We start from the raw sequence: 15,792 nt of genomic DNA, 5'->3' as shown, positions 1-15,792 counted from the left end.
CGTCAAAGGGTACAAGATAGCATAGTGTGTATGCAATGTATACCATTATAGGGCGTAAGTAAGAGTTCAGAGTCAAAAAACAGGAGAAAAATGGCCACCACTCAGATAAGAGAAATAATGGCCAGGATACAGAGACAATGCATAGTATAGGACTCACCCATGGGGACTAGGGTAACCACGTGGCCGTACTGCAGCCCCGACGCACGTTTCGCGTGGCTTCCTCGGGGGGCTGTGGTTGTGGATGGGGTGGGCACCTTTAAATATACCTCAGGATTTTTTGTCATTTGCTGATACTGTGTCTTTTCACAGCGTGTGGATCTGAACAGATGGATCACAAAATACGTGAGCAGACGTGGCTCACACAACTTAATAAGGTCTTCGGGGAGGAAACCACCGTGGTTTTAAATACGAGGGAGAATGAGGACTTACTTGATGAATTGAGAACCCTGTATAACAAAAAAATCCGCCTTTGGTGGAACAAAGCGTTTCTTGAGCGCTACATCATTAGGGGACTGATCCCCAGGGGTCTACGGATCCAGGTTTTTCCAGCACATAACTTTGATGATGATGCACTAAAGACCCAATGGGAAAAACTGTCCTCGGTATGCTCCAAGGGCTTTATGGAGCTTTTGATCAAATCTAATGAGTCTTCTTTACAAATTATTGAGACAGAGATTGATCGTCTCCAAAATTTGATATCTACTAAATTGACCCCTGAGGGATGGAATAAATTCAATACTGATTTGGATTCTGATTTTGTGAAGTGGGAAAAGGAAATAGTGGCTACCAAAACCAAAAAATATCAGAGGGATCTCTCTGATTTTAATTCCAAACGGGTCTACAAGTGGAGAGGACACAAGGGCCCCAATAGACAAACATGGGAGAATCGGTGGAACTCAGTGTCATCATTATCCTCTATGGATGAAGGGACCTCCACAAGTAATCAATCCAATGTCGGTGGCACTAAATTTGTGAATGACAAACAGCATGGACAATTAAGGGGTAAAACCTACTCAAAACGTAAATTGACACCCCCCCACTCTCTGGAGAAAAAATCAAAACCAAATAAATTAGAGGTAATTAATTTGTCCACACACACTCTTTCTGACTGCCAGATTGAAGTACTCTCTTTGGGATTGACTTTTGTTCCGACTAACGGTTATAATTTCTTCACAGTATTGAAGGACTTACAGCTTTTCCTTAGAAAAGTAATTCTACGTAGATTACACATGAAACCAACGTTTGATATGAATCCTGACACGACCCTGGAGAGAGAGGCTCTATCGGCTCTGGAAGAGCTAGAGGGAGAGGGCAACTCCGTTAACACAGGTACTTTCCCGTGTTCTATTCTGGCCAGATCTACCACATTTCCCCCCTTCTCCCTCTGCCCACAGGTGGAGATATTTAATAAATTGGTTAGTAGGGACCTTAGGGCCCTATCGGGTGGACCCAAACACCACAACCTTACAATCCAACAGAAAGAAGCTTTGAAAGAACTACAATCTTTTAAAGATGTAGTTTTTAAACCTGCGGACAAGGGGGGAAATGTTGTGATCTGGCCGGTTGTGAAGTATGAAAAGGAGGCCTTCAAACTCCTTAGGGACCGTGCGTCCTATGATACTTTACCTAATAATCCCATGATATCCTTCAGTGCCGACCTTCTCGACATTTTGGAGCGGGCATATGAACAGGGCATTATCCCTAAAAAAAGTTTTTGATGGCCTTTGTACCAAACACCCAATAGTTCCCACGTTCTACCTACTCCCTAAGGTTCATAAAAATCTCTTGGACCCACCGGGACGTCCCATTGTCTCTGGCATTGGAGGGCTATGTGACCCTATCTGTAAATTTATTGAGCATTATTTACATCCACTTGTGGAGACGTTGCCCTCCTATGTCAGGGACACTGGAGATGTCCTCGGTAAAATTGATGGTGTATATCTTGATCCGGGTAGTCTGCTGGTGGCTGTTGACGTTGAATCATTATATACCAGCATTGGCCACACAGATGGATTGCGTGCAGTAAGTTTTTTTCTTGAGACTAGCAGTCTGGATGCCTCACTTCGTGCACTGGTCCTCGAACTACTGGAATTCATACTTACCCACAACTTTTTCACATTTAAAGACCGTTTTTTTCTTCAGAAACGTGGCACTGCGATGGGTGCGGCATGTGCGCCATCTTACGCCAACCTCTTTCTCGGTTTTTGGGAGAGGGAGGTTCTCGGCGATGGCGCGTGCGCCGCCTCCCATGCGCAGTGCTGGTATAGATACATAGACGACATTTTTATTATTTGGCAGGGTTCCGAGGCTGAGCTTCACAACTTCATTACTTTTCTTAATATTAATCAAATGAACATCAGACTTACGTATACATGGAACTCTACCCACATAGACTTTTTGGATATCGGTATTACTGTCCAGCAGGATGGCCTACTTCAGACCGACGTGTTTCGTAAGAAAACATCGGTCAATGCACTTTTGCATGCAACATCAGCCCATACACCGGCTACTATTCGGGCCATTCCTGTTGGACAGTATCTTAGAACCAAACGCATTTGTTCTACCGATATGGCGTTTGAGTCTCAGTCTCGGGACCTGCGCCAAAGATTTCAGGAACGGGGCTACAGTGCACGGAGCATTAAGAGAGGCTACAGACGTGATAAGGGGACCCCACGTGATCTCCTCTTGACTAGTGTTGGTAGATCGTATGAAAGAGATCCTCCATTAAGATTTATATCAACGTATAACAGCCACTGGCAGACCATTCGGGGGATCCTTGAGAAGCAATGGTCCATCCTCAAAACGGAACCGGTGCTTGGCAGGATCCTACCTGACAGACCTTTAATGACAGCCAGAAGAGGAAAAAGTTTGAAGGACTCACTAGTCAGGAGCCACTATGTGGTCCCTACGCCAACCCCATTTGGGATAACTAAATCGCGATGGGGTTGTTATCCTTGTGGATCATGCATGGCCTGTCGTAATATCACTAGGGCTAAATCTTTTTCCACCAATCATGGCAGGGAATTTAAAATCACCCATCACATCTCTTGCAGTTCTACACACGTTATTTATATGGCCACTTGTCCATGTAATTTGAACTATGTGGGACTCACGTCTCGTGAATTCCGGGTTCGTGTTAGGGAACACGTTAGGGATGTGGTGGCCGCAAAGGATGTGTTGGATGTGTCAACACTTAAGACTGTCCCGCGGCACTTCAGACTGCGCCATAACTGCGACCCCTCCCTCCTTAAGTTTATTGGTATCGATATGGTACATTTGGGTACTAGGGGAGGCGATTACAAATGCATCTTGGAGCTGTTGGAGTGCCGCTGGATTGCGATTTTGGATACGGTGACCCCTGGCGGTCTCAATGAATACAACAGTTTCTCTTCATTCTTGTGAGTTCTCCTCTCCTTCGTTTTTAAATGTGGATTTTCATTTTAGTATTATATATGTTTCTATTTTTTTATTTATTTTTCTGTTCTCTTTATCATTTCTTCATATTTAGGCACCACCATCTATACCTCCGCACTATTTAGGATGAGTTTCGGACGAATGTGGGATGGGCACCTATAGTGCTTATGAATATTCATCGTTACAAATAATTTTTAGGAGCCAATTTATTGTTACTTATCATGCACCCCGGCTCTTGATGACACGATTCCCGTGAATGGTGACAACTGTGCAACTACTGGACTCTCCACATGCCTTCAATTTGGCAATATATACTACACTATACATTTAAACTTGCCTGTCCCTGTCGTTCTGTGTAAATGTGATAACCACTGCTGCGCTATGTATGGGCAAATATGCTCCCTGTTTTATTCACACTGATGCATACTTATGGTGATATTATTGTGCTGTTTAGGCATGAATGGGACACTCACCGTGTCCATATCTTGTCCCACATCCAACTCGCAACAATGTATGTTTTTTGCCCTTTTCTTTGCCCTCACCCGCCATGGCGGCGGCTGAGCCGCGCATGTGCAGCGCCGCCCTCCCTTGGCCGCGTCCCGTCGGGCTTCCATACGTGGGAGGTGTGGGCGGTGACGTCATTTTAGTATGTCGCTGCCCGCGCTTCCCCGGGAAATTGGCCGGACGTGACGCGGTATGGGGGGATGTTGTCGCTCCACATGCGCTGCACTAATCAGCGCTGCATCCTGAGGTATATTTAAAGGTGCCCACCCCATCCACAACCACAGCCCCCCGAGGAAGCCACGCGAAACGCGCGTCGGGGCTGCAGTACGGCCACGTGGTTACCCTAGTCCCCATGGGTGAGTCCTATACTATGCATTGTCTCTGTATCCTGGCCATTATTTCTCTTATCTGAGTGGTGGCCATTTTTCTCCTGTTTTTTGACTCTGAACTCTTACTTACGCCCTATAATGGTATACATTGCATACACACTATGCTATCTTGTACACTTTGACAGGGTTTTTTTGCATTATTCTCCCAGGGAACCCACAAACGAGTTGCCGTAACTGCTATGTGTGTTTCTCTTACCCTGTATGACCTCTTTCTATTAGTGTCACATATATATATTGAAAAGGAAACTCTTTTAATTTTTCTATCTAATAAAAGTGTTTTTAAATTGAAATAAGTTTTTCCTTGTTTCTGATTGTTTGGGTGTCCTACTCCATTTTCTCTAGGCTCTATCCTGCATAAGGGGCATAATGGGGGCATTACACTGTGTGGGGGCATCATACATCCTGCATAAGGGGCATAATGGGGGCATTACACTGTGGGGGCAGTAAAGGGGTCCTGTACTATGAGAACAATACGTTTCCTCCCTTCCTGTCTCCATAGTTGGGTCGTATGTATCTATTACAGGAAACAGAACAAAAACCTTATGATTCTTATAAAGGGGCAACACAAGACCCCAAAAGAGTCTCCGTGCTGAAGGGGTTAATGCCCCCAGCGCCCAGTAATGGGGGTCTCCACATACCTCCACCTGCAGAGCCGCCACCACATATATGGCTGCTCTGTGCGCACAGGAGCTGTGATGAGGTCACAGGAGGGGAGGAGTCACGGGTCACATGATCAGGGGCCTCAGTGGATGCAGGACTCTGCTGTGCTGGTTGTCATGGTGCTGGATGAGCTGAAGTTTATGTGTGGGGTCAGGAGGGGTTTACAGTGTGGATGTAGCAGAGCCGCGTGTGTACGAGGTGTACGGAGCTGAGCCGTGTGTGTACGAGGTGTACGGAGCAGAGCCGCGTGTGTACGAGGTGTACGGAGCGGAGCCGTGTGTACGAGGTGTACGGAGCGGAGCCGCGTGTGTAAGAGGTGTACGGAGCGGAGCCGCGCGTGTACGAGGTGTACGGAGCGGAGCCGCGCGTGTACGAGGTGTACGGAGCAGAGCCGTGTGTGTACGAGGTGTACGGAGCAGAGCCACATGTGTACGAGGTGTACGGAGCGGAGCCGCGCGTGTACGAGGTATACGGAGCAGAGCCGTGTGTGTACGAGGTGTACGGAGCAGAGCCACACGTGTACGAGGTGTACGGAGCAGAGCCGTGTGTGTACGAGGTGTACGGAGCGGAGCCGCGTGTGTACGAGGTGTACGGAGCAGAGCCGCGTGTGTACGAGGTGTACGGAGCGGAGCCGCACGTGTACGAGGCGTACGGAGCGGAGCCGCTGTGTACGAGGCGTACGGAGCGGAGCCGCGCGTGTACGAGGCGTACGGAGCGGAGCCGCGCGTGTACGAGGCGTACGGAGCGGAGCCGCGCGTGTACGAGGCGTACGGAGCGGAGCCGCGCGTGTACGAGGCGTACGAAGCGGAGCCGCGTGTGTTTACGAGGCGTACGGAGCAGAGCCGCGTGTGTTTACGAGGCGTACGGAGCAGAGCCGCTTGTGTTTACGAGGCGTACGGAGCAGAGCCGTGTGTGTACGAGGTGTACGGAGCGGAGCCGTGTGTGTACGAGGTGTACGGAGCGGCGTACATATGGAGCCGTGTGTGTACGTTGTGTATGGAGTGGAGCCGCGGGTGTACGCTGTATCCAGCTGTATACTCCCTGGTTCGGTCAGAGACACCGCGGCTCTTTATCAGACTGTAGAAGAACTGACACTGGACACTCGGTAAAACTGCGCTCGGACGTCTCTTGTTTCTCGCACAGATATTGATAACATAAGATGGAGTCAGACGAACCCTCCTACAAAACCTGATAACAAAGTCATTACTACAGGACTGGATGAGAAACGGATTTATTCTACAAGAAACGCTGGGGCCACAAATGAGAGAATCCGGGCCTCGTGGCTGGATACTCCGGACCCCCGGCGTGTTAGGACCAGACGGGGTCTTTGTCCCTGGAGCTTCTCTGCTCGGTATAATGAGACTCTGATCTTGTTCTTATAAAGAGGGTTGGAGTAAAATAGAAGCTGCCTGAATATGAGGACTTTGTCTGGTGTCTATGTCCTTGTGTACAGAGCTATGGAGATAGCGCTATTCTCTGTATAATAGATGTGATGTCGCTGGAGCCCTAATATTCCTGTACAGGGGTCTTTGTAGAGATAATCTTACCCCAGCATTATGGATTGGGAGAAGGGAAAAAGGGATTGGGGACATTTTATTGTAATTTCCCTTTAAAAAATGTAATAAAAAAAAATAACTGATTCACTGGTTAACGCAATTTTTCTGGCAAAAGGTTTTAAGACCTATTTTAAGTCAATTTTGGCTGCTGATTACGAATACGAACTCCGTTTTTGGCTATCACATCAGGATTTCGAGATATTTTCAATTTTTGATGAAAATTACTCCTATTGAATGTTTTTTGATAAAAACACGTGATTTTTGGTACTACATTTTGTATATTTTTAATCAAGGAATAACAAAGATTACAAAGTCTATGTACAGCAAATCAAATATACTTACAGAATGAAGCTACAAAATATAAAAACACATATATATGGCACACAGATGAATGGCAAATGGCAGTTATTTGAACTTTCTATCTTGGCTGATCTGTGATGTACAGCTTCTGGGTTGTCTCTCATCAAGCTCCAGCAATAGTCAGCCATCATATGTGAGTCCCACCGGCCTTGATACCGTTCTTCCATTGTTTTAATGTCCTGATGAAAACGCTCACCTTGTTCCTCGCTCACATCCCCAAGCTTCTCTGGAAAAAAGTCCAAATGGCTGTGTAAATAGTGAATCTTGATACTCATTCTACATCCAAGATTTCGCAGACTCATTAGTAGCTCTTCCACAATCTCTTCATAGTTGTCTGCTTTCTTATTCCCTAGAAAATTCTGCACCACATTACAAAATGCGTTCCAAGCTCTTTCTCCTGTCTCATTCATTGATGTGATAAAATTTGGGTCTCTCATAAGTGTTCTTATTTGAGGTCCATCAAATATTCCAGCCTTTTTCTTCTCTTCACTAAGACCAGGAAAACTTGAACGTATATAGTTAAAGCATTCTCCACTGTGATTGAGAGCTTTGACGAACTGCTTCATCAATCCAAGTTTTATGTGCAAGGGAGGAAAGACAATGTTCTTCCTATCCACTAGAGGATCATGGATGACATTCATATCGCCAGATGCCAATCTGTCGCTGAGGCCATTCAGTTTTCACCCAATGCTCTGCTGTAGCTCTACTGTCCCAGTAGCACAGAAAACAAGGGTGTTTTGTGTACCCTCCTTGCAGACCCAAAATAAAGTTAACCACTTTCAAATAAACACAAATTAACCACCCATGAACATTATATTGTAACCTCTCTAGAACAATCCTGATGTTTTTATATTCTTCTTTACGTTTTACAGAATGACCTATTGGTACAGAGCCATACTTATTTCCATTGTGTAACAGAACACATTTTAAACTTCTTTTGGAACTATCAATAAAAAGCCTCCAATCCCTTGAATCATATGCTGGAAGTCCCATAAAGAGAAGTAGCCCTTCAACATCAGTACAATAGACAAGCTGGCCATCTGAATGGAAGGACTTCCGCAGTTCTGCTTCCCTGTTGCGATAAAATGAGACACTTGTACCAGGTTTCAACATTCGATTCTCCTGTAGTCTTGAAGCCAATAGTTCAGCAGACTCTTTTGGTAGATAAAGATCTCTAACCAGATCATTCAATGCAGACTGAGTAAACAGAATTGGTTTGTCACAATCTTCATCACATGGCTGAAAAATATCTGGCCTGTCTTCTTCATCAGTATAACAATGTGAGGAGAGATCTGTGTCAACGTTTTCTGGAAGCGCAGTAAATTTTGGAACAAGTATGTCTTCACTATGGGCAACTGGTCGAATAGCTGAAGACATACTCGGGTATTGCAAATATTGCTTGTTTTTCTTATTGAAACCTTTTACATCGACAAGGCAGAAATAGCAGTCTTCTAAATGATTGCTTGGTTCTCTCCAAACCATAGGAACTCCAAACTGAAGTTTAGCATTCTTTCCTTGAGACCATGATCTCAAGCTCTCAATACAGGTTTTGCACACTTTGTGAGGAGCCCAATGCTTGTCTTGGTCTCCAAGTTTTACTTTGAAGTACGCAAAATACACCCTCTTAACAAAGTCAGTAATGTTGCGTTTCCACAGATGTAACAAAAAATATTTGGATCATTTGAGCACTGTCTTCTGCGAGATGTAGAGGCCATTGTTAGATCAGCAAAACATCCTGCAGAGAAATACAAGATAAAAGTTGTTAGCTACCTGAGTTGTTCATTGAATTTCTGTACCCCCCCCGCCACACACACACACACACACACACACACACACCTGCCCACACATACACACAAACACCTGCCCACACACACACACCTGCCCACACACACACACACACCTGCCCACACACACACACCTGCCCACACACACACACACACCTGCCCACACACACACACACACCTGCCCACACACACACACACCTGCCCACACACACACACACCTGCCCACACACACACACCTGCCCACACAGACACCTGCCCACAAACACACACACACCCATATACACACACTTGCCCACACACACAACTGCCCACACACACACCTGCCCACACACACACACACACCTGCCCACACAGACACCTGCCCACACAGACAACTGCTCACACACACACACACATATACACACACACACATATACACACACACACACCTGCCCACACAGACACCTGCCCACAAACACACACACACCCATATATACACACTTGCCCACACACACACCTGCCCACACACACACACCTGCCCACACACACACCTGACCACACAGACACCTGCCCACACAGACAACTGCTCACACACACACACACACACACATATACACACACACACACACCTGCCCACACAGACACCTGCCCCCACAGACACCTGCCCACAAACACACACACACCTGCCCACACACACACACACACACATATACACACACACATATACACACACACACACCTGCCCACACAGACACCTGTCCCCACAGACACCTGCCCACACAGACAACTGCTCACACACACACACACATATACACACATATACACACACACCTGCCCACAAACACACACACACACCCATATACACACACTTGCCCACACACACACCTGCCCACACACACACATCTGCCCACACACACACACACCTGCCCACACAGACAACTGCTCACACACACACACACACACATATACACACACACACATATACACACACACACACCTGCCCACACAGACACCTGCCCCCACAGACACCTGCCCACAAACACACACACACCTGCCCACACACACAGACACACACACATATACACATACACACACACACACACCTGCCCACACAGACACCTGCCCCCACAGACACCTGCCCACAAACACACACACACCTGCCCACACACACATCTGCCCACACACACACACACTCACCATCCCCCGGCTCAATTCCTCCTGCCTGCTCTCTCTCTTTTCCGGTGCAGCACTGCAGGCCGGGGCGCACTGCGTGACGTCACAGCTAGGAGGCACAGCCGCGCACAGGGCCATGTCTCCTAGCAGTGACGCGGCCGGGCCAGCACAGGGAAGTTAACTGCTGCAGTGCTGGCCCGGCTGATGAAGAAGTAGCGGCGGCCGCTGCTGGGGGAGCGGTCCGGGCCCCCCCCTCCCGCCACTGCTACCGCTATGTGCCGCGGCCGCTCGCACATATAATGAGGGCAATCCGGCATTAGACACCCCGCCTGGAGCCGCGGGCCCCCTGCAGGCTCGGGCCCTGGGCGGTCGCCCGGATTGCCCTCATTATAATCCGCCTATGGATATAGGGCATGGAAAACGGCATCGCAGCTGCAGCGGCTACGCTGATGGTAGAGGGTCCCTCCGCGTCCGACATCTTCCTCCCCCCTAGTTAACCGTGGCCTACCTTCTGGCGATCCTCTTCTGTAGGCCGCGGCTCCGCTCGCGATGCTCTGGGCGAGGACCTTGCGTTGCTCGGTGATGACGTCGGCATCCGCTGGATCTCCTTCCAGGACCTTGCGCAGCGTCTCAGCGTAGGGCGGGGCTTCAGGTCTCGCGCGTTTTTGGACGTCCACGCCCCTCTTCTTCCGGCGCGGCGTCCCGAAGATGGCGCCCGATGGCGGGAAACGGCTCCGATTGGCGGGAAATGGCCCCGAATGGCGGGAAACTTCACTCAGATATGTATAGAGTCTTTTCCAGACACGCAATACCCGATTGTGGCGGGTTGGTCACAATTCTGCCGACTACGCCAAAGCTGACTCGCCCCCTGGGCCGTGGGGTACCCGGGCCTTCTAGTGTACGGTGCTGATGGGGGTAGTAGTGGCAACCCGATCCCATGGCTCAGGGTGGTCAGACCAAATGGTGGCAGTCTATTTATCAGTGTTTTGAATGTCCGACTACGCCACCCGTGGATTGCGGTTGGAGATAACCGCCGCTGCAAGGCAGACCGCTGAGGCTGGTGTTGGTGTGCAGCACAGGGGTAGGATAACTCCCCACGGGAAGAGTGTAGCCTCAGGGCAGTGTAGGTGGATGTTGGGGGTGATAGTGCAGGCCGCAATAGTAAGAGTTCAGAGTCCGGTTCAAACAGTTCAGGGTCTTTATTGTAGATATTATTAATGACCCAACAGTACCGGTTAGGAATGGGCCTGGGTGTCTGAGAGCATTCGGGCGAGCCCCACTGGTCAGGGTGAGTGTGTAGGCCTACCGTTCTCTCTATGCTCTTTCTGACTATCCCCCTTTTCGTGGTGTAATAGCCCACGTCCCTGAGCTGGCCGTTTACTTCTCTCCTGTATGGCTTGCGACTCAGGCCTTGGGTACCTGTTGCCTGCTCCTCGATGTACTGGTCCCTCTGTGTGGAGGAGCCTCCAGGCTTCTTAGGCCAAGGGACCTGAAATCCCTCGCAGGTTGGTTCTCTGCTGCTGGGCTTGTAACCCTGACAGCCTCGGACCCCAATGTCCGGTAGATTGGTTCTCTGCCAGGACCGGCTCTCGTCGCCTCTGTCCCTGGCTTGTAGTTTCTCCTCTGCCTCACGGACTCCTCAGCTGCAGCTGAACTGTCCCTCCTTCTCTGGGACTAGTCTCACTCCTGAGCTAGGTCGTCCAGTTCTCTCTAACCCTGCCCCCAGTTCCAGGTTTTATAGGGGCAGCCAGCTCCCCCTGCTGGCCTGGGACAGGAGGTGCTGTATTCTAATTGTCCCTAACCAGGGGACCTCCCTCCTGCTTTCAGAAACAGATTATTGTTTGTGGCATCCAGGCCTGGGGTGACACACACACACTGCTCTATATTTAGTATGATGCCCCCACTCCTCCATATATATAGCATGATGGTCCCACTGCTCCATATACAGGTGCATCTCACTAAATTAGAATAGCATCAAAAAGTTAATTTATTTCAGTTCTTCAATACAAAAAGCTGTCTTTCAGCTCATCTGCATTGTTGGGTCTGGTGTCTCTCATCTTCCTCTTGACAATACCCCATAGATTCTCTATAATAGATTCTCTATGGGGTTAAGGTCAGGCGAGTTTGCTGTCAATCAAGCACAGTGATACTGTTGTGTGTAAACCAGGTATTGGTACTTTTGGCCGTGTGGACAGGGGCCAAGTCCTGCTGGAGAATGACATTTCCATCTCCAAAAAGCTTGTCGGCAGAGGGAAGCATGAAGTGCTGTAAAATGTCCTGGTAGACGGCTGTGCTGACTTTGGTCTTGATAAAACACAGTGGACCTACACCAGCAGATGACATGGCCCCCCAAACCATCACTGATTGTGGAGCCTTCACACTAGACCTCAAGCAGCTTGGATTGTGGACTCTCCACTCTTCCTCCAGACTCTGGGACCTTGATTTCCAAATGAAAATTGGAACTCTAGGACCTTGTGGAGTGTGTCAATGACTGCCTTCTGGACATCTGTCAAGTCAGCAGTCTTCCTCATGATTGTGGAGCATACTGAAACAGTATTGAAGAACTAGAATAAATTAACTTTTTGAAGATATTCTAATTTAGTGAGATGCACCTGTATATACTATGATGGTCCCACTGCCCCACATACATATAGTATAATGGCCCCACTACTCCATATGTAGTATGATGGACTCACTACTCCAGATATATAGTAGGATGGCTCCACTGCCCGATCATTTAAAAAAATAAAGTTTATTCTCACTTAATCCTGATTCCCTACATCACGGCCTCTGTCTCCTCTTCCATGGCGGGACTGCAGAGCAGAGCGATGCAATGATGTCATCGAGCCACCTGCGTGAGTATGCTGACATCTCGTTAACCGCAGGCCTATGGCGATCTGTGGCATATGAAAGAGATAGTGATAGGGCAGGGAGCTTGTGTCTCACTGCTTTATCATGCGACGCCTCTGCATAAGAGACATTAGGGCTATATTAGCTACGTCACAGAAGACACTGGAGCTGGAGTATATAGAATAGGAGACACTGGGGCTGGCGTATATTCATCACAGGATACATTGGGCCTAGAGCATATAAATCACAGAAGAAGCTGGAGTATATAGAATAGAAGACACTGGGGCTGGAGTTTATAGAATAGGAGACACTGGGGCTGGCGCATATACAGTTCTGCTCAAAAGTTTACATACCCCGGCAGAATTTTTCCTTTCTTGGCCTTGTTTCAGAGAAAATGAATGATAACAAAAACACTTTTTCTCCACTCATGGTTATTGGTTGGGGGAAGCCATTTACTGTCACATTTCTGTGTTTTCTCTTTTTAAATCTTAATGACAACTAGTGATGAGCGAGCATGCTCGCTACTGCTCGGTGCTTGCCCGAGTATCTCACTGCTCGAGATGGTCTGCGCTCACTGAGTATTTCCGGGTTGGTCGGGCGGGAAGTCGGGTCCCCTCCCTGCATGTTTGTCGCTCTTTACAGAGCCAATGAACATGCAGGGATTGCCTGCCATGCACTGTAATGCCATAGCCATGGGGGTTGTGGGCATTACAGTGATTGGCTGGCCGCACAGCGTCATCAGGTCTATATCTGACCTGGCGCCGCCATGCTCATCACAGTCACTCTGGATCAGACAGTGTAGGGAGAGCGGCTGCTGCGTTAGGGAGAGATTTGTTTGTGCATTAGGTAGTGTAGGGAGAAAAACAGCACATTACACATATCCATCCTAACAAACAGTCCTTCTGAGGACTAATCCATCTGCAGAGATATCAGGCAGGCAGTGTATATAGGCAGGCAGTGTATATAGCAGACTGCAGTGCATATAGCACAAGAGGCTCCATTCCAGTTCTGCCTTCTGCTGCTGTTAGATATTTCTATACAAAGGCCCAGGTCTCTGGGGCCAGGAATACTTTTCTTTGGATCTTAATCCTCATTATTTGCTTATAAAGCAATCCAGAGAACACCGTTTTTCTGCGCCATTTGCTTGTTGGCACTGCAGAATACAGCCAGGTCCTTTCCATATTAGAGCGCTAGAAATCCAGCTATTTAAAACTGTGTTTTCTCCGTCACACGGATCACATATACGTTGTCAGAAAATACTGCCATTTCTGGCCTCCATTTTTTCAGTGTGTCAGTGAAGCAATTCACAGCAGTTTGCTGTTCACACTACTTACCTACAGGCCAGGTATTTAAAACTCTGTTTTCTCCATCACACCGATCACATATAACTTCGCTTCAAACTCAGTCATTTGTAGTGACCGTGGAAGATACTATCCTCCATTTAAAATGGGCAAGGCACGTGGCAAGGGACGGGGAACTGGACATGATGGTAATGGTGCATGCAGAGGCCGAGGACAAGGCCGTGGGCAAGCCGAAATTGTGCCACAACAAACACCCACATCTTCTCGCCTGACCTTCCTGTCCCAATTTCTAGGGGACCGCAGCACACCACTATTGAACCCAGATCAGTGTCAAAAGGTTGTTAGTTGGATAGCGGATAATGCTTCCAGTCACTTAGCCACCACCACCACCACCCTGTCTTCCACACGGTCAAGTCTCAGTAGCCATGAGTCTGGACCTCATATTCCTCACCCTGATCCTCCTTCCTCCCACCATGCCAAGTACCCAGAGACAACTGATCCCACACTTGGACAATCTGAAGAGCTGTTCACTTTTCCATTTATAGATTCGGGCCTCTCGCCCGGTCCACTTGAAGCGGGGCAAGAGGAGATCGCGTGTAGCGATGCCCAAATATTTGAGCAGCCACAGTCACATGAAGGCGACGGTGGGAAACTGTCACAAGAGGTGGACGATGCTGAGACACAATTGGCAGAAAGTCAGGAATAGTACCAGGGTGCAGAAGTGGGAGACGAGGTGGTGGATGATATAGTAACTGACCCAACATGGCAGGAGGACATGCAGAGCAAGGACAGCAGCACACAGGGGGAGGGAGGCAGAGCACCCCAACAGGCAGGAAGAAGCAGTGTGGTGGCCGCAGATAGAAGGCAGGCTACCGTTTCCCGTAACACCAACATGAAGGAAGTTGCCACTACAACTGTTAGGTCTTCCCGAGTCTGGTTGTTTTTTAAAGACTCTGCCGATAACTCCAAAAAGGCCATTTGCATCACGAGCCAGACCAGCATCAGCAGGGGTGGCAAAACGACCAGCCTGACCACCACCAGCATGATCAGGCACATGGCAGCAAAGCACTCGACTTTGTGGGCCGAACACCAGGGTCCAAGAACAGTGTCTACAGGTGGCACCATTGCTTCTTCTGCTGTTGTGCATGCAAGCCAATCCCCTGTCCATAGTGCATGAAAAGATGCCTCCTGCCCTGCACCTGTCATTGCACACTCTCAAGTAGCAGCATCAGGAAGCACATCCATGTCCTTGTCCCAGCGCAGCGTTCAGTTGTTCATACTCCAGTCCTTGGAATGCAAGCGCAAATATGCAGCCGACGTTCCACAGGCCACACTACTAAATTATCACAATTCACGACTGCTTGGCTCGAAATGTTGCCTTTTAGGCTTGTGGAGACAGAAGCATTCCGCAACCTGATGGCGGCGGCCGTCCCTCAGTACTATGTCCCCAGCCGCCACTATTTCTCCCAGTGTGCCGTCCCCACATTACACAAGCACGTGTCCCAAAACATTAGCCGTGCCCTCAACAACGCAGTTACCGGTAAAGTCCACCTAACCACGGACACGTGGACAACTGCTTGTGGGCAGGGACGGTACATCTCGCTGATGGCACACTGGGTTAACATAGTGGAAGCCGGGACCCAGTCGGACCTTGGGACGGAACACGTCCTCCCGACGCCAAGGATTGCAGGCCCTAGGTCAATCAGGGTTGCCCCCACGGTCAACAGCTCCTGCACCTCATGCTCCTCAGCCTCCTCCTCAGCCTCCATCTCCGAAATGACCACATCAGTCACAAGCTGGAAGCACTGCAGCACTGCCTCGG

At 48.8% G+C, this 15,792-nt stretch overlaps 1 protein-coding gene across 1 annotated transcript in view; it reads right to left on the bottom strand.

Annotated features, from left to right (window-relative positions):
* LOC141182757 (uncharacterized) overlaps positions 1-5,006 on the bottom strand; it is a 49,792-nt gene extending 44,786 nt beyond the window's left edge. Inside the window, exon 1 of the mRNA XM_073660861.1 lies at positions 4,946-5,006. The gene's annotated coding sequence lies outside the window, so the exon portion shown is untranslated. The remainder of the gene's footprint in view (positions 1-4,945) is intronic.
* Between the last annotated feature and the right edge of the window lie 10,786 nt (positions 5,007-15,792).

Source organism: Phyllobates terribilis, unplaced genomic scaffold, assembly GCF_046119375.1.
Source record: "Phyllobates terribilis strain yellow unplaced genomic scaffold, ASM4611937v1 Scaffold_36__1_contigs__length_13169755, whole genome shotgun sequence".
NCBI lineage: Eukaryota > Metazoa > Chordata > Amphibia > Anura > Dendrobatidae > Phyllobates > Phyllobates terribilis.
The sequence above is the reverse complement of the archived record's forward strand: the minus strand, read 5'-3'. Positions and strand labels throughout refer to the sequence as shown.